General features: G+C 50.5%; 1 protein-coding gene across 1 annotated transcript in view; it reads left to right on the top strand.

The window, feature by feature from the left end:
• Positions 1-21,750, top strand: part of LOC105990856 (chromosome unknown open reading frame, human C7orf50) — a 103,825-nt gene that overhangs the window by 7,187 nt on the left and 74,888 nt on the right. The gene's annotated exons all lie outside the window — the stretch shown is intronic.

Here is a 21,750-nt window from a genome sequence, read left to right as displayed (position 1 = left end):
CTGGCCTCTGAGGCTTGTGCCCACATCTGGGCTGAGCCCAGTGTCCTAGCAGGACGGGGACGGGGATGGGGATGGCAATGGGGACATGGAGGGCTTCATGCTGGTGGTCGTCCTATATCCTATGTCCAGATAGATGTGTCCAGATAGATGTGTATAAATAACCAGAAAAGAAGTTTGTTCTATCAGCTTTGAGACAGATGTGATTTGGGTATGTATGTATAAATACATACATACATATATATATATATATATATATATATATATATATATACACACACACACACAACACACACACACACACACACACACACAGAACCCAGGGTCTGGTGCATAGGCAAGTGCTCCACAATTGAGCCTCTTCCTCAGCCCCACAAAACACAAACTGATAGACCTGCCATTAGATGATGACTTGCTGAGGCTCTTGCTTTATTTTGGAAGGAAAGATCGGAGTAAGCATGCTGCAGTGCCACTCCAGTGTTGCCAGCTGGGCCTTTATGTGGTACCCAGAGGGATCGTTATGCTGGAGTGTGCATGCCTGAATAGGAAGACAGAGCCCCATCCCCTTGACTGGTGCCTGACCAGATTTTGCATGTGCACAGGTTGATCACTAGGACTCTGTCCATCTAGGCTACCCTGAGCATCCCTTGCACAGAACTGTTGGTTGGGCAAGGCCTATGGCATGAGAATGGGTAGTACAGGAGGTCTGTAAAGCAGATAAGCCTGGCACCTCTGCCTCACCCTGGGCTCCCCATGGCTGTGCACGCCTGGGGACCGGCAGCTGTATGCACAAGGCACCTTGATCACATCTGCAGAGGCTCTTGGGAGACAGGGCAGCATGGAACCTGCTTCCGTGCCTTGCTAAACTCGTTTAGAAGGCCATTAAGTTCTGTTCCTAGCATTGGTTCTTCCTGGTTCCTGGATTCCAGATGGAGGGTGACGTCCCACAGCCCCTGGAGTCTCTCCCAGAGCTCCAGCCTCTGAGGGCAGAGCTGTGGTCCTTCCTCCTTTCTCAAGACTCTTCTGGTTTCCTGAAAATGATCTGCATGAGTCACTGGGGAGGTTTTTAATTTATAAAACCTGTAGCTTTCTTTTCTTTCTTAGCCATCCCTCCTTGCAGCTTCCGGCACCCAGGCCCCTGACCCCTGGAAGGACTTACACAGAGGCTCTGGTTTAGGGTTGATGGGTTATATGGCCAAGATTGAAGTTCCTGCCCAAGCTCAGAAGTGAGTGATAGACATTCTTTTTACTTAAGTTCAAGTTATTATTTTTTTTAATATGTGAGTATTTTGATTACTAAAATGCATTTTGAAGTTGGGGTCATAGCTTCTACATATATAATCCCTGCTACTCAGGAGGCTGAGATCTGAGGATTTCAGTTCAAATCCAGCCTGGGCAGGAAAGTCTGTAAGATTATCTGCAATTAACCACCAGGAAACCAGAAGTGATGCTGTGGCTCAAAGTGGTAGAGCACTAACCTTGAGCCAAAAAGCTCAGGGACAGTGCCCAGGCTCTGATTTCAAGTGATACAACCAACAACTCGCCATCCCTGCAAAAACAAACAAAAAATTGTATTGAGACTGAATATAGTGGTACCTGCTTGCAACCCCAGCCATTCTAGAGGTAGAAGTAGGAGGATTATAGTCCATGGCCGGCCCAAGCAAAAGTGTGAGACCTATTTGAGAAAACAAACTAAAAAGCAAATGGGCAGGGACATGGCTCAAGTGATAAAGCTTCTGCCTTCCAAGTGGAAGGCCCTGGGTTCAATCCCTAGTATCAATAACAGAAGAGTAAAAGACTGGGAATGTGGGGGCTGGGAAGATGGCTCAGTGGTAGAGCGCTTGCCTTGCATGCCTGAGGCCCTGGGTTCGATTCCTCAGCACCACATAAGCAAAAAGAAAAAAGCCGGAAGTGGCGCTGTGGCTCAAGTGGTAGAGCTCTAGCCTTGAGCTGAAGAGCTGAGGGACAGCGCCCAGGCCCAGAGTTCAGGCCCCACAACCGGACCCCCCCCCAAAAAAAAAAGACTGGGAATGTGGCTTAGTGGTAGAGTGCTCACGTAGCATTCATGAAACCCTGGGTTCCTCACCACTCATAAATAGAAAAAGCCAGAAGTAGCACTGTGTCTCAAATGGTAGAGTGTTAGTCTTGAGCAAAAAAAGCTCAGAGACAATGTCCAGGTCCTGAGTTCAAGCCCCAAGACTGGCAAAAAAAAAAAAAGTGAAAGTATATGTTGAGTAAGAGAAATTTGGAAAAGGAGGGAAGATGAATGTGTTTTGCATGCTTCCTCTGGTCTCTTGGTTTGGTTTTCAGCATGGAGCTACTGGTAGATTTGCAGACTGTGTTTAGTTTTGTGACCACAGGTATTGAGAAGTGGCCTCTGGTGAAACAGCGGGTGGTCCACTGATCTTGGGGGGGCGGGGAGGCGGCTCATGGGGAGTTGTGGTTTGGCAGGCTGGCTGGCAGAGGTCACAGACGCTGTCCTTGTGGATAGAGTGCAGGAGCCTGGGGGAGTTCTCAGGCTGCCAGCCCTGCTTCTTGGTATGGTCTCTGTGACTTGGTGCTGTGGCTTGTGGGCATATTTATATCCTCAGACCCCCTTCTTGTCTTTTGGGGAGCCAGTCTTCCACCAAAGTGGAGGCTATCCTTCCCAACACAGGTGCCGACCTCTGTTGCCAGGGTGCTAGTCTCTGGTTTTCATGGGAAAGGATCAAAAGGAGGTGTCAGGCATATTTTTTAGAGGAAAAATATGGAGAACTTAGCCTAAGTGTTGGAGCAGGGTGGGTGGCAAGGCCTGGTGGAAAAGTACAACGGTGGTCCCCTCCAGTCCCCCAATGGCTGCCAGTGAAGCTCTGGGATCTGCTGTGTCCACTCCCAGTAATGTCTATCTGTAGAACACAGGCCTGTGTGTCCACTTCCCACAGTCCAGTGTTTGTGCTTCTGCCAGCACAGTGGACATGTCCCCATGTCCTGGAAATTTCATTGCTCCTTGGGGAGTGGTTTCCATGGAGTCTGGTTCCACTTGGGCCTGTGGGTTCAGTCTGTTAGCAGCCTAGACTGCATGGGGCTGCAGCCTTCCCTGCCCTGGCGCTGAGGTCTGGGGCGTGGCAGGGTGGGCATTTGTGGGGCAATATAGGCGCTTTGGGATGTCCTTGTCAGGAGCGTTGCTATCGACGTCCTGCCTGTTGTCTTGGTGACTGGATTCCTGGCAGCTGGTCTTGGAAAGGGCCTGGCACTTGCTCTTTCTCCTCTTCAGTGCTTTGCAGGGGCTTCCTGGCGCTGGCAGGCTGGAGTCTACAGTATTTTCTTTGTCTGGGGTGATTCCCTGGATGGAAAGTCTCAGGCTTTCCCCTGTGCCCTGGGAAACTCTTCTGATGAGCCCAGTTACTTGAACTGAATCCTCCAGAGCCAGTTCCTGTTGCAAAAGGCTGTGAAGACTGAGCTCCACCTGACCCTGCAGAGTGCCTTCCCCCCTCCCCTTTCCCTGCCAAGGACATACGTCCTGGGTATCATGTTTCTTTCCTGGACACTGAGCCACATGAAGGGAGATAACACCATGACACCAGGCCTCACCAGGTGTCTTCAGGGTGTGGACGCATCTGTAGCAGGCTAGCCTTGGCTGGCAGGAGCAGGGCTGTGAGGCAGGCAGGGCTCCTCATGGTTTCTCCAGGATGGGCCCTGCATCAACCAGTCTCTTTTTCCAAGGGCAGCAACATAGGGTCAGGGTTTTCAGTAGCCCCGAGATGCCAGGGCCAAGATGCAGTGCTGGGCTGGCTCTGCAGACCATAGAATAAATAGCTGGGTTACCTGTAGCCACCCAGCTGCTGGCAACAGAGCAGAGGCTTATAGCTGTGTTTCCTCAGGGTGTCTGGGGTGAGGTCTGACCTGGGCAGCAGTGGCTCTGAGTGAGCTGGGGAGCACCATGTAAGGAAATATCCCCATGCTTGTTGGCATCTGCGGCCCATTGCCGTGACTGTTGGCCATGTGGACGGGGACCAGGACCAGCCAGGCTGGAGTGTGTATGAGTGATGAGTGAGTGTGTAGGCAGTTGGCTGGCCAGTGGCAGTCAGTTCTCCAAGTGTAGCCTTGCTCATCCCTGCATGGTCATGACTCTGGAATCCTGCCCAATAGGCCTTGGGCCGTGGTGCTCACGTGGACAAGCCGTGTGGCTTTATGCTACTTCATTTTCTTTGTAAGCTTGAAAATTAGACACAAATCACATGGGCAGTTAGCCCTCAGCTTCCTATAAAACCATTAGAATGAAGCTGTGAACTTCATGGCCTTGAGAATTTTATCCAAGCCAAACCGCTTGTCCAGTGGGATTTTGCCAGAAGAGCTTCCTGCTCTAGCCAGGCTTTTGTCATCGTACCCTTGGGAGGAGTGATGGCTCGGCTGGACACACGTCTCCCTGAGTTAGACTAGCTGTGGTGGGATTACTGCCCGTCACTGCTGGACATGGGCTGGCAGGCAGCTGAGTGTAAGCTGGACATTGAGGCTGAAGAGATTCAGACTGGTGGGTTATCTTCCATGTGGGAAACAGACCTAGAGAACCTGTGTTGCCCCAGGCATCTGCGCTGGCTCACCAGGTCTCTTCTCCCTGGCTCCACATTTTCCATAATTGTGGCCGAATACTAGTTCACGGTGGAATTATCTCACATGTATATCTTCCCTGGGTGGTGCTTCTTGGACATTGAGTCAGCTCTAGTTTTGGGCATGTGTGTGTGCCTTCCTGTGCCTGCTCTCCTGGGGACGGACCAGGACTGTGCCTGCTGTAGTCATGGTGGCACAGGGGGTTCTCTGAAAACCCACCAAGCTGCTTTCTAGGGCAACTGTGTCAGCGCTTGATATTGTTGTTTTAACCATGTGGGTGCAGTTGTACTGTACTGGGTGTGTGGTTTTAAAAACAGCTACATTGAGGAAATGTTGACACAGTAAGCTGCAGGACTTAAAGTGTGGAGTTTCTCCTTGTATTTGACAGAGGATGACTGATAGTGAACTCTTACATTCTGAAGTTGTCTTTCATCACATGTTCAACTCTCTTCCCTGTTTTTGTTTTGTTTTGTTTTGCTAGTCCTGGGCTTAAATTCTGGGCCTGGGTGCTATCCCTGAGATTCTGTTTCTCAAGGATAGTGCTCTACCACTTCAGCCATAGTACCACATCCAGCTTTTTCTGAGTAGTTTATAGGAGATAAGAGTTGCATGGACTCTGCTGGGCTGGCTTCAAACTCTGATCCTCAGATCTTAGCCTCCTGAGTAGATAGGATTACAGACTCAAGCCATCTGCATCTGCCTCTTCCGTTTTTTTTTTTTGTCAGTCGTGGGGCTTGAACTCTGGGCTTGGGTGCTGTTCCTGCGCTCTTCAGCTCAAGGTGAGCACTCTACCGCTTGAGCCACAGTGCCACTTCTGGTTTTCTAGTGGTTTGTTGGAGATAAGAGTCTCATAGACTTTCCTGCCCAGCCTGGCTTTGAACCATGATCCTCAGATCTCAGCCTTCTGAGTAGCTACAATTACAAGCGTGAGCCACTGGTGCCTGGCTCTCTTCCCTGGTTTTAATGATTCTGATTTATTTTAATAAAACGATTAAAATAGGGAGAAATGGAGGAGAGAGAGAAACCTTTCCGGTTCCCCTTGCTGCAAATGGGAGTAAAAGATTCCTTCTGAATTCTTTAGTTTTTAAAAAGTATGTTTAATTGTCTAGTAGAATAAGCATCTTTGAGTTGTCTCTTTGGACAATATTCTTGACTATCACATTTGTTTGTTGTTGGTGATGGGAATGGAACCCCAGGTCTCACAGCACTCAGCCGATCCCCAGCCCTGTGTGTATTTTCTTGTTTATTGGATTTCATCTTTGGTGAATATTTGAGGCTGTACTGAATGTCATTCAAGGAGGAGGGGTGGTTTTCTCTGGACATCTGGTCTGATTGTTTACAATCATTCTCAGGTACTTGAGAGTTTGCTCTTTTCTGGGACATGTTATACAAGTTCTTGCTGGTGGATAGAGACCTTTCGATAACTATGGATATTCAGCTTCTCTGATAACCATGTGGAATGTTCTAGTCTGTCAGTGGAAATAGAGTTTTAGGTACATGAGTGCCTGTTGCTAGGGTTTGGATCTCCAGAGACCCCCCCCTAAAGGCCCATTTGTTAAATAAAGGCTTTGTTCTACTAGCTCATGCCTGTAATCCTAGCTACTCAGGAGGAAAACATCTGAGAATTTAGGTTTGAAGCCAGCTGGGGCAGGAAAGTCCATGAGACTCTTATTTCCAGTTAACCAGCTAAAAGCCAGAAGTAGAGCTGTGGTTCAAGTGGTAGAGTGCTAGCCTTGAGCGAAGAAGCTAAGGTTTCCTAGACCCTGAGTTCAAGGCCTAGGATTACCGTGTGCACCCGCACGCGCACGTGCAGGGACACACACACACACACACACACACAGCAGGGACACACACACACACAGCAGGGACACACACACACACACACACAGAGCTTTGTCCCCAGGATGGCACTTTGGGGAGTGGTGAAACCTTTAAGAGGTGGGGCCTTATGGGAGGTCTTGAAGTCATTAGGTCTTTCTGAAGAGGAGGACGTGCGACTTCAGCTTGTCCTTGTCTTTTGCTTCTTGGCTGTGAGGGAGCCCTTTTGCTTTCCCATGCACAGTGGATGCTTAATTGTAAAGGCACATATCTTTTGGCATGTAGTGTCTTGAAGGTTAAGCATTGTTGGAGAAGCCAGAGACTTCAAGGTATCACCAGCGTCTCTGCTTCTCATGTCATGACTACAGTCCCTGTGACCCAGTGCTTATGTGTACACAATGTACACAGAGCAGGGCTGTCTGTGGAGGCACCCAAAGCTTAATACCAGTCATGGCTGCTGCAGAGATGCTCAGGGGTGGAGCTCTCTCCTTAGCCCCTCCACCTTGGTGGGACGCCAAGCTTTGATTTCCTTTTCCCCTTGCCCTGTGGGCCCCCAACGGCTATGTTCAGATGTCCAATACCTGTGGCTGCCCGTGACGGACTGCATTCCTGACTGCATTCCTGCCTCAGCTAACCTTATGATTCTTGTCTGTGAATTGGAGGCTTTCTGACAGTGGTTGGCTCTTCTGGTTTGGCTATTGTTTTGGTCACAATGCCTCTCTCTGGTCAGAGTATGTCTCAATTGGGGTTTGGTTAGCTTCTGTGTGAAGGGTATCTAGAATGTGTTCTAGATTCTGTGGCCCTGAGTTGGATCACAGTCCTCCTGCCCTGCCATTTTCTGCAGTAGCAGCCTACGGTGCACAAGCGTGGGGCCAGAGCCGGGCTGTGGGCATTTGTCCATCACAGATGACTATGGGCTCATCTGCCCTGGGCTCTGTGGTTTGAATTCCCAGCTCACCAAAGCCACACTCCCACCTTGCCTGTACCTTTGGCCCACAGCCCAGGCTCACCTCCTGCTGTGTAGGTGCCTCTCAGGCAGGCCTGAGTTTCCAGGAAAAGTTCCTGGCAGCACTTTGATGGAAGGACACCTGGCCATGTGAGCGGGACTATGAGCATCAGGCTGCACTCGGTGACTGGCAGGACTTGGCTTCCTGTGAAGTGCCAAGGGCTATGTCACTGCTGCAGTGGAAAGGTGGCCTTGGCACTGGGGCTCATGGCCAGCAGGCTAAGCATGCAGCCATGTCCATCTGAGCAACAGAGACTGACATAAGCCTTGTGTCTTCTTCTTCTTTTTTTTTTTTGGGGGGGGGGTCCGGTCCTGAACTCTGGGCCTGGGCGCTGTCCCTCAGCTCTTCAGCTCAAGGCTAGCGCTTTACCGCTTGAGCCACAGTGCCACTTCCGGCTTTTTTCTTTTTGTTTATGTGGTGCTGAGGAATCGAACCCAGGGCTTCAGGCATGCAAGGCAAGCGCTCTACCACTGAGCCACCTTCCCAGTCCCGCCTTGTGTCTTCTTGATGGTTGCACATGGCCAGGTTTTTGTGGAGAGTCCATGTACTCCAGAGACTGGACAGCCTGCCCCTCCCCCAGGGCTGTGTCCCTAGCTTTCTGGCCTCCTGCTTCTTCTGTCTCTTGGGAAGGCTACTGGCTGATTTCCCGGTGGCTGCTTAGTGAGTTTAATGAGTAGAATCCTGGACAAAGGATCCTTGCCTGACGTCCTCAGGGAGCCTGGTCACGGAATCAGAGACTGGCAGAGCTGCTTAACTGGAGTGCCCTGGACTTTGGCTGCCCACAAGGGCAAAGCTTTCCTGAGGATGAGGAGGACTGTGGTGCTTTGAAGCCACTTTGCCCCCTCACATTGCTGCCCAACTGAGAGGTGTTATGATAGAGCCTACTAGCAGAGGTAACAGGGAAGAGCTGCTCCCTGTGCCCTTTGCTGGCTCTGAGATACATGTGTCACAGGAGGTTCCTATAGCATTTCTGTGCCACTCAAGGGCTCTTCAGGATGACATCTCCCCACTGGCGCCTGTCTCCTGGTCACTGAGTGCTGGCCTGAGGAGGGAGGGTGGCCCACACCTGCCTGGTGAGCAGGACAGGGTCATTGGGTGCTTGCCCTCATTGTCCTAAGTCTAGTAGAGGAGATCCTATTAGCCTTTGGCCCAGTGTTCTGGAATGATGTTGTGTGCCTCATGGCCTAGAGCAGTGTCAAGACCAGGACAGAACTGTCATGCAGCTCCCAAGTGTGTATGTATGTACTATATGTGTGTAAGTGTATGAGTGTATTATGCATACATGTTTTAGTGTGTATTTTGCATGAATATATGTATAAGAGAGAGAGTGTGTGTGTGTGTGTGTGTGTGTATACATTTCGAGTGTTCTCTTATACCTGCTGATTTCTGAACCACTATTGTCAAGATATACTGGCAGTGTCCCCTCCACAACTATGAGGGAAGGAAGGACATTGGGGTTGCAGTAGTTGGTAGTCTGTGACTCAGGCTGCTATGGCCATTCATGAGGCTCAGTTCTCATTTCTCAGTTCCCAGGTGCTTGTACGCTGTATCATATGTGCACATGGGTTTTCTAGAAGCTGCTATTGTTTTCCAAGGTGCTGCTCCACTTCCCATCCCTGCCCCGAGTTGCCCCCTCTGCTACACAGTGCGTGGGCCTGGAGATGTCACAGGCTCATTTTAGCCATCCCAGAGGGCATGGCTAAACACAAGACAGCCAGCTGTTGTCCTAGAAGTCAGGACAGTCACAAGTTGCATTACCTTTACAAGGCTCCTAATTTCCATTTCCAGGACACACTGGTGGCCTGGAATGGGGGACTTTTCTGGCTTTATGCCAGTGGCCAATGTGCCTTTATAAAAGACCAGATTCGGTCTGCATGATTCGGTATAGGCAGGTGGAGGTGGGCCAAGGACCCTGGTGGGAAGCAGGCAGGCCTCCTGTGTCCTCCTTCCGCCTTTGCACACGTGCTGGCTCCGTTTCCTAGCTTGTTGGCTGGAGGCTGACCAGCTTTTCTCACTGTCATGTGAGTCTGACAGCTCTCACTCCAGGCCAAGGAAAACAGGACCCGCCTGCCCATCCCCCCTGTCCAGCTGCACTCCTGTGGGTTTCGCTGCTCTACTTGCTGCTGTGGGCTGGAGAGAGGCTGGTGAGCCTTCCTTCTTTGTGGCCAGCAGAAAAGAATTCAGCAAATGTAATTTTAAACAGTAATGTTTGTTTTTCTGAGTTGTACATGATCCATGTAAAAAAAATTAGCAAACACAAAAAAATGTGTAGGAGAAACAGGAAAGTCAGGATGTACCTACCCCCCGAGGCACTGCAGTCACCTCCAGGTTATATCTTCTTAGGCCTTTGCTGTGGCCTGAGCAGGAAGGTACATGCACCTACCTGGGTTCCAGTGGCATTTGCCTCCTAGCCTGTGCAGGGTCCCTAGTGCCCATTCCCGCCCTTCCCCTTGGGTTATGTGCTCCAGACCCAGAAGGAGGCCCAGGAGGTATAGAGGTCTTGGCTACTATGTTGTCTCCATCTGGGCAGATGTTGTCTTGGAGGTGGGAGTGGGCAGTGGTGCTCAGTAGGAGTGGGCCTGAGACCAGGCTGCTGCTCAGGGAAGCAGAGACCATTCCATCCTGTAGTTGGAGTAGCTCCATCTGTTCACACTGTGCCTGACTTCCAATGTTGTGTCCCCACCCGTGGTGCAATAGGAGAAGGAACCTCTGTATGGGTTTTCAGTGGAATTCCTTCCCCCTTCTGAGTGTGGCCCAACCAGTGCTAGAGCTTCTTCTACATTTCCTAGATCCTCGGCCACCTTGTTTTGCCTCAGTGGCCAGGACTTGTTTCACTGTGTATGAAGGAGCTGGGGAGAGGTCAGCTGTCATGCTGTGTGCATGTCTTCCCATCACACCAAGAGCCATGCGGGGTGATGCGGGCTGCTCAGGGAAGTGGGAAGGACAGGGCTGCCTGGCAGGCAGGGTGCTTTGCTAGTGTCTAGACCAAAAATCAGAGTATTAGGAGCAGACAAGGTTCAGGGTAAGGCTGATGGTCCTTGGCTGTGCTCCAAGTTTTGTTGCCTGTGACAGGCCTGTGACTATGGCAGCCATGTTATTTCTCACTGCTGGGAAGCACCTTCACTGCCAGCAGGCAAGGTAGTTGTGGGACAGATGCCCAGCTGGAGACCTAGGGCATAGATGGGGCACTAAATGTAAGGCCTCTGCATGCTCTCAGCAGAGAAGGCTCACTGAAAAGTCTTAGCCAATTTATGAGAACTCAGGTCAAGCTGAGCGCTGGTGGCTTACACCTGAGGTTGAGATTTGAGGATCACAGTTCAAAGCCAGCCCAAGCAGGAAAGTCCATGAGACTCTTTTTTTTTTTTTTTTGGCCCGCCGGCTTGAACTCTGGGCCTGGGCGCTGTCCCTCAGCTCTTCAGCTCAAGGCAAGCGCTCTACCACTTGAGCTACAGCGCCACTTCCGGTTTTTGGTGGTTTATTGGCTATAGGAGTCTCACAGTCTCTCCTGCCCGGGCTGGCTTTGAACCATGATCCTCAGATCTCAGCCTCCTGAGAAGCTAGGATTACAGGCGTGAGCCACCAGCGCCCGGCCGAGACTCTTATCTTAAATAAACCACTCAGAAAACCAGAGTGGTGTTGTGACTCAAGTGATAGAGTGCTAGCCTTGAGCTGAAGAGCTGAGGGACAGTGCTCAGGCCCAGAGTTCAAGCCCCATAACCACCCCCCCCACAAAAAAAAAAAAAAGAACTTGGGTTAGTATGGTGGATTGGGTAACATGGGAGACATTATTTATTTATTTATTTATTTATTTGATTGGTCGTTGGGCTTGAATTCTGGGTGTGAGCACTTCCTCAGCTCTTCAGCTCAAGGCGAATGCTTTACCACTTCAACCACAGCGTCATTTCTGGTTTTCTGATGGTTAACTGGAGATGAGTCTCACTGACTTTCTTGCCCAGGATGGCTTTGAACCACTAGCTATCTTCAGGTCTCAGCCTCCTGAGTAGCTAGGATTACAGGTGTGAGCCACTGGCACCCAGCAGGAGGCATTTTTTTTTTCTGTTCAGACAGATAGTACACTAGGAGAAACAACAGAATGGTTAAACATACTGAGCCCCAACTCTAGAAATAAAGATAGCACTCTGTGGAAGCCCCCCAGCCTCAAAGCCATTCACAGTGGGGACAGTTCTCACAAGGACCTCCCAGATGCCCTTGGGGCATTTGGTGGAACTGAGTTCCCATCCCAAAAGCCAAACATCTCTACTCTCACCGTGGCTGCTGGTCTAGGTCTGGAGGCAGAGGCTCTGCTAGCTGAAGTCTTTCCTTTCCTCCACCAGTGCAGTCCAGGGGAGAAGCAGACAAGCAAAGGTGTTCCTGTTGTTGGCTGGTCTTGTTGACATCCTTGTTGTTTAGCAGGTCAGCCACCCTTGCTGCCTGAGAGGCAGGGTGCTGGGAGGGCCACTGTTAGATTTTGTGTTTTAGCTTAGTTGACCATGTGTGGAGCCAGCTCCCCTTAAGTGTTCTGATCCCTATTCTCACTGGATCTGGGTCCAGTAAGCCTGTATTGCGTGCCTTTAAGCATCCTGAATATGACCAGGCTTCCCTTCTTATACCTGCTCTCCTGGCCTCCGTCCTGTCTACTCTTGCCTCATAAGGCAGACCATGTACTTCCAGGAATGCAGGTTGAGCTCCTTTTTGTACCTGGCCCTGGCCCATCTCCCTCCCACCTCCCTGCCTTCCCATCTGTCCTTCACTTAACATCATCCTCATTGCTGCCACTCCAGCCTTGCCATGCATGGTGCCTGGGGCACATGCACAGTCTCCAGGAGACTCCTGAACTGAATGGATTCTGGGGGTCATTCTGGCTGTGGTGTGATTGCCCTCTGATGTATCTTGGAATCTGCAGGAAGTCGAGTGCCCACACATCTGTGCTCTGTAATGTTATAGGAGGCTCTGATGAAAAAGAGCTTGCCCCCTGCCCAGGCTCTGATGCATGTCTGCTGGCGGATGGGATGGGCTCTCCCTAACTTTTTGCCTGGGTTGCCCTCAAACCAAAGCTACCTAAATAGCCTGAATTACAGACATGCACCACTGTACTTGTGTGTGTGTGTGTGTGTGTGTGTGTGTGTGTGTGTGAGTGTGTGTGTGTGAGAGAGAGAGAGAGAGAGAGTGTGTGTGTGTGTGTGTTCTGGGAATGGAACTTTTTGAATGCTAGATGAGTACTCTACCACCAAGCCATACCCTCAACCCCCTCCTGCCCGCCCCCCCATTTTTTGAGTTAGGGGTTTCTCCATGTTGCCCTGGTTAGTCTTGAAGTTGTATGCTCAAGTGATCTCCTGCCCTAGCCTCTTAATAGCTGGGACTATAGTTGATACTACCAGGTCCAGCTTGACGTCACTTACTTAATTCTACCCCTTTTTAAAAATAAAAACACTCTCATTGTAAAAATACAGAAAACATGGAAAAGTTTAGAAAGAAAAGCACTTGGTATGTTTCAGCATATTTATAATTTTTCCCTGAGCATTTTCAAAGGCAGGCATGGGTGGCCTTCAGGTTGCATACAGAGCTTTGTGCAGTGACCTGGGTAGTGGCTAAGGTCAAACTCTCACATCCTCCAAAAACTGGTGTTTTTGAAATTAGTCCATGAGCTTCCAAGGTGACCGTCAGGCCACAGTGGGGTCCTTGTCTCAAGTTGTTATCTTAGATGACCAGGGTGAGTCCCTAGCCTTTGGGTGGGAAGCCTGTCCCATACTGATGAATGGGCCAGAGCCTAGGTCCCTAGACTGCAGTTCTGTCCCCATGGCTTGCTTGCCTGCCTGCTGCTACGTGTGTGTGCTGTGGAGTCAGTCATTGGTGATTTGCATTTGTAGGTCATGGTGCACATTTGGTATTCTAGTGAAGGTCACATTTTGCTCCCAAGGTGCTGAGAACTGGTTGGGGATGTATGTGTTCCTTCCCAGGGCATTGTGCAGTGCTGGGTGTGCCTTACTTACGACTGTTTCATATTGGTCTCCCATGGATCTCTATGCTGACAAAATAGAAACATGCAGGTGTATACATCTGCCTTGGCCCAGCCTCCGGTGAGGATTCTTTCTCTGACTGCTTAGGGGAAGCCTTCGAGGGTGCTGTGTCAGCCTGGAGAGCTGTCACTGTGCATTTCACTGTGCCCACTGTGACACTCAAGGGGTGATGGTCACCAGCCCACCAGTGTGCTCAAGGAAACTCCTGCTTGGGGTGTGAATTCCCAGAATGGAGACATCGGGCTGCATATTTGCACAATCCTTTCAGAATCATTCTTGAAATGGCATGGAAAGATTTCCCAGGGTGGAGTAGCCGCAGCTGGGAAAACACTCATGGCTTTGAAGATGTTTTCCCAGGCACCGAGCGCGCATCTCCTGCTGTTCGGAGCACGGAGTGCGTCTGGCTTTACTTACTGAGCTTCTGGGACAGTTAATGGCAGAACCCAGCTTTTTCTTCAGAAAGCTGTATGGTCTCCTGTCAGGAGCACTGAGGGGGATAGGTTACTAATACCCAGGCCCAAGTGAGAAGCTGGTTTGGGGAGGGGCAGAGAGGGGGTGTGCATCAGCTGTTAAAAAGCCCCGAGAGGCTATCTACTGTCACAGGTAGACAGCTTTCATTCTGTGCTCAGAAACACTTGTGCAATGAGTCACTTTTGATGTAGTGCCCAGCTGAATGCATGGCCTCACCTCCATACAGCCCCACCTAGATGCATGTCCCCACCTCACAGCCCTGCCCAAGTGTGTGTCACTTCCTGACAGCCCCACCTCTGCTCAGGAAATACAGCAACCTCTGTGGGCTGGCTAGGAGAACACAGTGGTCATGGGCCACCCCAGTCAGCTCTGACAGAACCTGTGCAGAGTGCAGGGCGGAGGAAGCCCTGTGCCAGGGCTGGGCTCCCCAGGCCACACAGAGGCCTATCCCTGCTGCCTACAGTTATGCCAACCTGGAGGTGCCGGCCTTGGCCATATGGGCCAGGGAGCCACAATACAAGTTTTGGATTGGGGTGAATCCTGGCACTCCTGTGTCCTGCCTCTGGCATAAGGACAGTCTCCATGAAGTAGTGTGTGCAGTCTCCACGAGGCTGGTAGTACTTGCATGAGGTGAGCCATAAATATTCTGCATTCTTAAACATTAAGCCACAAGTGAAACTGTGGGCTGAATTCCCAAGCCTTGGCTTCCCACTAGGAACTCCAGCCTCATTAAGTCTCACTGGCACAAACCTGATGACAGCGAGCTGAGATGCAAGTTAGGGTCACTTGAGGGTGGCCTCCTTAGCCTCTGTGGTTCTCAGATGCTTTGCTTCGTAGCCACTGTAGCACGGGTTGGCCACTGCCTGTTTTCTAGAAATCTGCCGCCTGTATTATTATTATTATTGTTATTGTTGTTATTGTTATTGGTGGTGGTCGTGGCGCTTGAACTCTGGGCTTGGGTGCTGTCCCTGCACTCTTCAGCTCAAGGCAAGCACTCTACCACTTGAGCCACTGTACTACTTCCGGTTTTCTAGTGGTTTATTGGAAATAAGAGTCTCATGGACTTTCCTGCTTGGGCTGGCTTTGAACCGTGATCCTCAGATCTCAGCCTCCTGAGTAGCTAGGCTCACAGGTGTGAGCCACCACCAGTGCCTGGCTAATGCCTACTGAATTATAACTCCCGCTTCACCAACAGCTACTATTCCTCTCACGGTTTGCATCTGAGATACCCACCAAGATGGAGCTTTCACCCTGGCCCATGCGGGGGTTCCTTCAATGGTTCACCATCAAACTTGGCTTTCGTTGCCTGTGTGACTATGTGCAGAGGATTGCCAACAATGGTGGCCTGCAGTGGCCGAGGCTCACAGAGCCACTGCTTGTGGGCCAGGAGGCACTTGGAAATGCAGGTCATTTGGGCACCCACAGAAACATCCACCCCTATGACCTGTGTGTGGTATCCACATACTTTATGTAGAAAGACGTTTCATCCATGGGAGGTGTAGATCAGGAGGATCGAAGTTTGAGGCCAGCCTGGGTAAAAAGTAAGACTGGTATCTGAACAAATAAGCCAGACGTAGTGGTATACATCTATAATATAGCTTGGAAAGTGTACATAGGTGGATCAAAGTTTGAGACTGACCCAAAAGAAAAACTGGAGCTAGGAATGTTACTTACTGGTAGAGTGCTCACCTAGCATGCACGAAGCCCTAGGTTTGATTCCTCAGTACCATGAAAACAGAAAAAGCCGGAAGTGGTACTGTGGCTCAAGTGGTAGAATGCTGGCTTTGAGCAAAAGAAACTCAGGGACAGAGCCCAGGCCCTGAGTTCAAGTTCCAGGACTGGAAAAAAAAAAAAAAAAAGAACAAAGAAAAGAAAAAGCAAAAAGGACTGGATTTGTAGCTCAAATATTGGAGTATCTGTTTAGCAAGCATGAGGCCCTGAGTTCAAGCCCTAGTACTGCCAAAAAAAGAGTTACTCACTTTCTGGAAGAGTGGTGAGTGACACATGGGGCACGTGCACCTAGTTTGTGCTCATATGTCTGCCTGCATGTGTAGCTTGGGGGTCCCACTTGGGGTATCTCATATAGTTGGTGGGCTTCCTATGCCCTTCCTGGCCTGCAAGCTAGGCTGCAGCCTGTCCTGACAGGTTGTCCGGGTTCCCGGTGCCAGGGCTTTCAGTTCCGAGTCCCTAGTTGCCTCCTGGATCCAGCTGTAGCTGTTTCCATCGGTTCCCTCCGGTGCAAGTCGCCAGCATGTCTGAAAAGGGACCATGCGCTTGAAACTAGAAGCAGGGTTAGCAATGTTTCTATGCATATAAATTGAGTTTCCTTCTAGTTTGTATTTGGTAAGAAATCTAATATGTGGCACTCTTGGTCTTTCTTCCTCAAGACAAATACACAGTATAAGCACCAATTTATCCACGCAAGTGATTTGAGAATTGGATCAGTCCTGATAATCACACAGCTTTTGGGAACTTTTTTTTGGGTCAGTCCTGGGGCCTGAACTCTGGGCCTGGGCGCTGTCCCTCAGCTCTTCAGCTCAAGGCTAGCACTCTACCACTTGAGCCACAGCACCACTTCTGGCCTTTTCTGCTTATGTGGTGCTGAGGAATTGAACCCAGGGCCTCATGAATGCAAGGCAAGCACTCCACCACTGAGCCACCTTCCCAGCCCACCTTTTTTTTTTTTAAAGAAAAAAGAAAATAGGACTTTGTTTAAGACAATGAATCTGGGGAGTTGCCTTCCACATTGTAGCTTCCACATTGTAGGCCTGACTGCTGCGCTCCGCCGGTGCAGGATAGAGCACCTGTGTCAGAGCCCAGCCTGCTGCAGCACCCCTCCTTTCCCACTCATGGGTAGGGGTGGCTTCCAGCGAGCGTGCAGGGAGTGGCAGGTAGATATCTCCCCAAACGCAGTGTTGAAAATCAAATCCTGGTGTTTTCAGTTGGAGGTGTCTGTGAGCCTTTAGTCCGAGTGGAGTAACTTGAAAGCAGGAAAGGCCTGTGTTAGCTCACACTTTCAGAGGGCTCCCCACCCATCTTTGGGAGCTAACGGAAGAGGAGGCAGGCAGGAGGGTGCCCTGTGCCCTTCAGTGGCGTGTCCAGTGGCCTGTCGCTTCTGAGTTCCCACTGCCTCCCTGCAGACGCCTGGGCCTGAACCCATTACTGCCATCATGGCTGGGTCAGAGCCCTCACTGTCCAGCCCAGGGGCTTCCCCGGGGGGCCAGGGAGATTGGGGCCCAAGCTATAGCACACATGTTGTGTTCATTCCTGACAGATTAAACTGCAGCATTTTGAAGGGGAGGTTGGAGCAAAGGGAAGCAGGATACTCAAGGTGTCTGTAGGTGTTGGGGACTGAGTGGTTGGGCCTGGTGAGAGGGTCAGCTCCTGAACCACTGTGCTGGTGACCTCCCCTCAGGTGGAAGCATTGACAGGAGGGGTCAGGCCATAGCTGTGGGAACTTGCCCAGGTGTGTGGGTCCTGAGGCCCCGGCTGATGACTTTTAGAGGTAGGTAGGCAGCCATGCTGTTCTTTTCCATTCCTGCTCTACCTGATGGCTTCTTGTCATCCACCACCCACCTCTAGTCTTCTCATCTCCCCCAACGGGGAGCTCCCTGCCACCCTACTGGGTTTTAGGGCAGGGCAGTGTGGCTCTTCTTTCCATCCTGGTTTTAAAGATAAGTATATGGAGGACAGGATAGGGACTGAAGCAGTAAGCCTGTGTTTGGGCATTGGTGGTGATTTCTCCTGTCAGCTTGGTAGTTGTGGGCTACAGAGGGCCCCCATTTATGCAAGCACCATAGCTAGCCAAGTGCAGACATCTGACACCAGCTAAGAGGTATCGCTGTGTGTCAGCATCTTCTTTGCCTGCTCCCTGCAGGGTGCTGTTCCCATGTCAGTCCTGAGTGCCACACTAGAACTTTACATGCATGGAGGTGGAGCATGCATCAGGTTCTGTATTTCACCTTCTTTGGCTACGTGCTGTGTATAGCTCTAGATTGTTCCCTCTATTCTGAGGCTGCATACACCACAGATTTCCCACATTCCTGTTAATAACTTGAGTTGTTTCTAGGCTTTGGCAGTTACAAACAGTGTTACAATGGACACCCTCATTGCAGGAATCTCCAGACATGCTCAGGAGGCCCCCATACCTGGGGCAGGTCTCAGGTCTTAGGGTCTTAGTAGAGAAGCTGAGGAGTGACTGCAAGATTTAATAATTGCTCTGGTGTCAGGTGTGTCTTATTGGGGTCCTTGACTCGCAAAGTTACAGGGAAGGTTGCCCAGGGCCGCCCACACTTGCCACATGGGCATCTCCATTGACAGCTGACCTAGCTAAGTGGGAGAGCAGGAGAGAGGGTAAGATTATGAAACCAAAGCTACTTCTAGAGGTGACTCCTATGCCTGTTGCTGCATTCTGTTCCCTAGAATCACTTCCCTACGTGTAGCCTACAACAGAGGGAGTCTCCCAGGATGCAGCTGTTAGGAACCATCCCTTGTCCCCTGAATCCTGACCATGCCACTGGATGCCTCAGTGGCAGAGCACACAATGCAGTTTCCTTATAGCACGTGGGGTGGCCAGGCTTTTGTTCTTTTCTTTTGTTTTCTTTCTTTTTTTTTTTTTTTTTGTCGGTCGTGGAACCTGAACTCGGCCTGGGCTGGACGCTGTCCCTCAGCTCTTCAGCTGTAGACTAGCACTCTACCACCTGAGCCTCAGCCCCACTTCCAGCTTTTTCTGCTTATGTGTAACTGAGGAATTGAACCAAAGGCCTCATGCATGAAAGACAAGCACTCTACCACTGAGCCACCTTCCCAGCCCCCAGGCTTTTTTTCTTATTTATTTTTTTTGATCAGTTGTGAGGCTTTAACTCAGAGCCGGGGTACAGTCCCTGAGCTTTTGTGTTCAAGCCTAAACCACTTGAATCACAATTTCACTTCCAGCCTTTTGGTGGTTAATTGGAGATAAGAATTTTTTAAACTTTCTTGCCCGGGCTGGCTTCAAACCATGATCCTCAGATCTCAGCCTCCTGAGTAAGGATTATGGGTGTGAGTTACCAGTGCCTTCCCTAGGTTTTTTAATAATATCATGTGTAAGTAGCATTTCATCGTGGCCATGGGTGTGTTGGTATATGTGTGTGTCTGTGTGTGCTTATTTGTGCATGTGTGTGTCTCTATGCCCTAGTCTGTTCATTTGTGAACATGTATGCCTGTTCATCTGTGTCTTTTTGTTGTTACTTTGATACAGGATTGCACTATGTAGTTTAGCCTGGAATCAAATTTGTGATCCTCCTATCCCATCCTTCCAGATGATGGAATTACAGGTATATGCTACCATGCCCAGCTTCTTTGTGTTTATGTGTTTTGTGCCTGTGTATATGTATGTGTGCATGTCTGTGTGTCTGCATATATGCAGAAGTACATGTATGTACACTGTCAGAGGCCTGGGTAACAGTGAGAGGGCCTTACTATTCCCTGTACTAGAGTTAGCAGCCCCGGGGATGCAGTGTATGCTGTGGGGTAGAGTGAGGCACCATCAGACACATAGGCATTGACTTCTGCTTTATCAAGCTTGCTCCTTGAAAATGCCCTGGGAGTTCTCTTGTCCTTTCAGGATTTCTCTGTCTTTACAAAGTTTTGGGTACCTGGGTGCTTTCTGGCTGGTCTGGCATTGGCCACCTTCAGGCCCTCCGGGAGACTGGAGTCTGGGACTGGCTGTTTGCTCCAGATTCAGCCAGCCTTGGCTATGGCTGCCTGAGCTCTGTGGGTGGCACAGAAGTGGGGGGTGGGGGAGTGTGATGCAGCCTGTCCTGATGGTCATTTGGGGACTGGATGTATTTGAGTCAGCAGAGAACTCTGTGTCCTGTCTAAAGACCAGATGTCCCATGCAGGTGATGGTTACTTCCGCCCTCTGTTGTCACTTTCCTGGCCTGATCTCCTCCTAAGGCCTGGGGCCCTCACCTCTGGTGACAACCGAGGAGGAGCTAAGGCCCCAAGGATAAGCTGTGCCCTTTGCGTCCTTTCAGCAGGGGAAGGCCATTACTCCTAGGGCCTTGTGCTGGAACTTTCCTGTGAGCATGGCATTATCCTTGTTTCCCAAGCTCTGAGGTTGCTACGGGGAAGACACATGTCCCGGAGGGAAACCTGCCCGCTTAGGAAATTGGAGAGCAGGCTTAAAGTGGACTGGGCACTTTAGAAGCTGCCCAGGCTGGGCATGGTGATACACACCTGCAGTCCTGCCTAGTCAGAGTCACCCACAGGACACTGCCCAGGCTGGCCCACGCAAAACTGAGACTATCCCTAAAATAAAGCAAAAAGGGCTGGAAGCGTATCTCAAGTGGTAGAATCCTGCCTAGCAAGCACGAATGAGGCTCCACGTTAAAAACCCAGTCCAGGCCATGTTCTCCAAGGAGGAGTTAGAGGGAGGAAAGGACAGGAACAGCTTAAGTAGCTGCCCCCTCTGTTCTGCCCTCACTGTTGACATGTCTCCCCTCCACTCACTGGCGCTCAGCAGAGCCTGTCCCCCTGCACGAAGCTGGGGCTGCTCCAGGACCAGCAGCTGATTTCTGGTGATAAGTTTCTGGTTGGTTCCACCCTGGGTAAGGGCGTAGGAACACTGGCAAGTTTGGGAGCCCTTTTGTTCTGTGTTCCTGTGGCGTTTGACATCCTGTTCACAGAGGGGCTCCCCACCCAGAGGATAATGGCAGCTTGCTGAGTAGCTCAGCGAATGATGCTTTTCTCATACCCAGGACTGGTGTAGGCAAACGCTGAGGGCAGTTGTGTTTGCACACGCCTGTGTGTTTATGAGTGATTGTATCAGCCTAAGGTTGTCCTGGGAGGCCACACTGGCTGTCAGACTTACTGCTCAGACTAGGTGCTGTGACTGCCTGTACCTATCCCCCTCTGACAGGACCTTTTCCCTCACTTTTTCCTGCTCAGAGTGTACTGGTTGGTAGACCAAGGCTGTGGGTGAGTTTGCTGCTCAGGTCACAGGCTAGCTGATCCTCAGGGTACAGTGCTGTGGACTGCTGTGGGTGCCACCCCTTTTCTCAAGTTCCCATACATTGTCCCACTCTGAGTAAGTGATTGCCACCATTGGCTTCCTTCCTGCACCTGGCCTCATGTGGCAGGCAAGGAGGTCCAGCTTGTCAGTACGGGGGCCCTGAGTGCTCATGAACCCCCCCAGTGCCTCCCCCTCTACTCCCCATGGATAGCGTCCCTGCAGAGAACTGTTCTTCGCCATGTCACATGATACCAGGGGACAATCTACTGCATTCAGCTTTAATTCCTACCTAAGTTCTTTTCCACTATTTTTAATTTAAAAGAATATCAAAAGAGACCCTCAATAATTAGCTCCCACTGTGGAAGAGTGAAAAAAGCTAGAATTGCCGGGCAGTAAGTAAGCAGAGAAAACTTTAATTAGCAGCTTTACAGTAGATGTTAGAGGACAGCTTCTAGGGCTTCTGATAGCTTAACTCTTTCCCTTCAAAGGCATACTTCATTACTACTGTGGAGAGGAATAAAGGTGCTATTGGAGTGGCATTTATGCAGCACTGAGCAAGGGAGCATCCAAGAAGGCCAGCGGTGAGATGTGGCCAGCCATGTTTACCCTGTGTTTATTGAGGTGTAGCTTGCTAAGTATGCTCCTGTGGTTTTAGCAATTAGACAGCCAGCCACTAGCACTGTAATGTTAGGATGTTGGCTTCATCCACAAATGGACTCCTCACTCATTGGTAGACATGTCCTTCCCCTCCCCACAGTCCCCAGCAGCCATGCACTGCCTTTGGCTTCACCTATGCCTGTATGTGGCCCTCTGGGTCCAGCTTCTCACACCATGTGTATTGTATGCAAGGGTCACTCAG

The sequence above is a fragment of the Dipodomys ordii genome, unplaced genomic scaffold, assembly GCF_000151885.1.
Source record: "Dipodomys ordii isolate 6190 unplaced genomic scaffold, Dord_2.0 Scaffold68, whole genome shotgun sequence".
Lineage (NCBI taxonomy): Eukaryota > Metazoa > Chordata > Mammalia > Rodentia > Heteromyidae > Dipodomys > Dipodomys ordii.
This window is presented reverse-complemented; position numbering and strand designations above follow the sequence as displayed.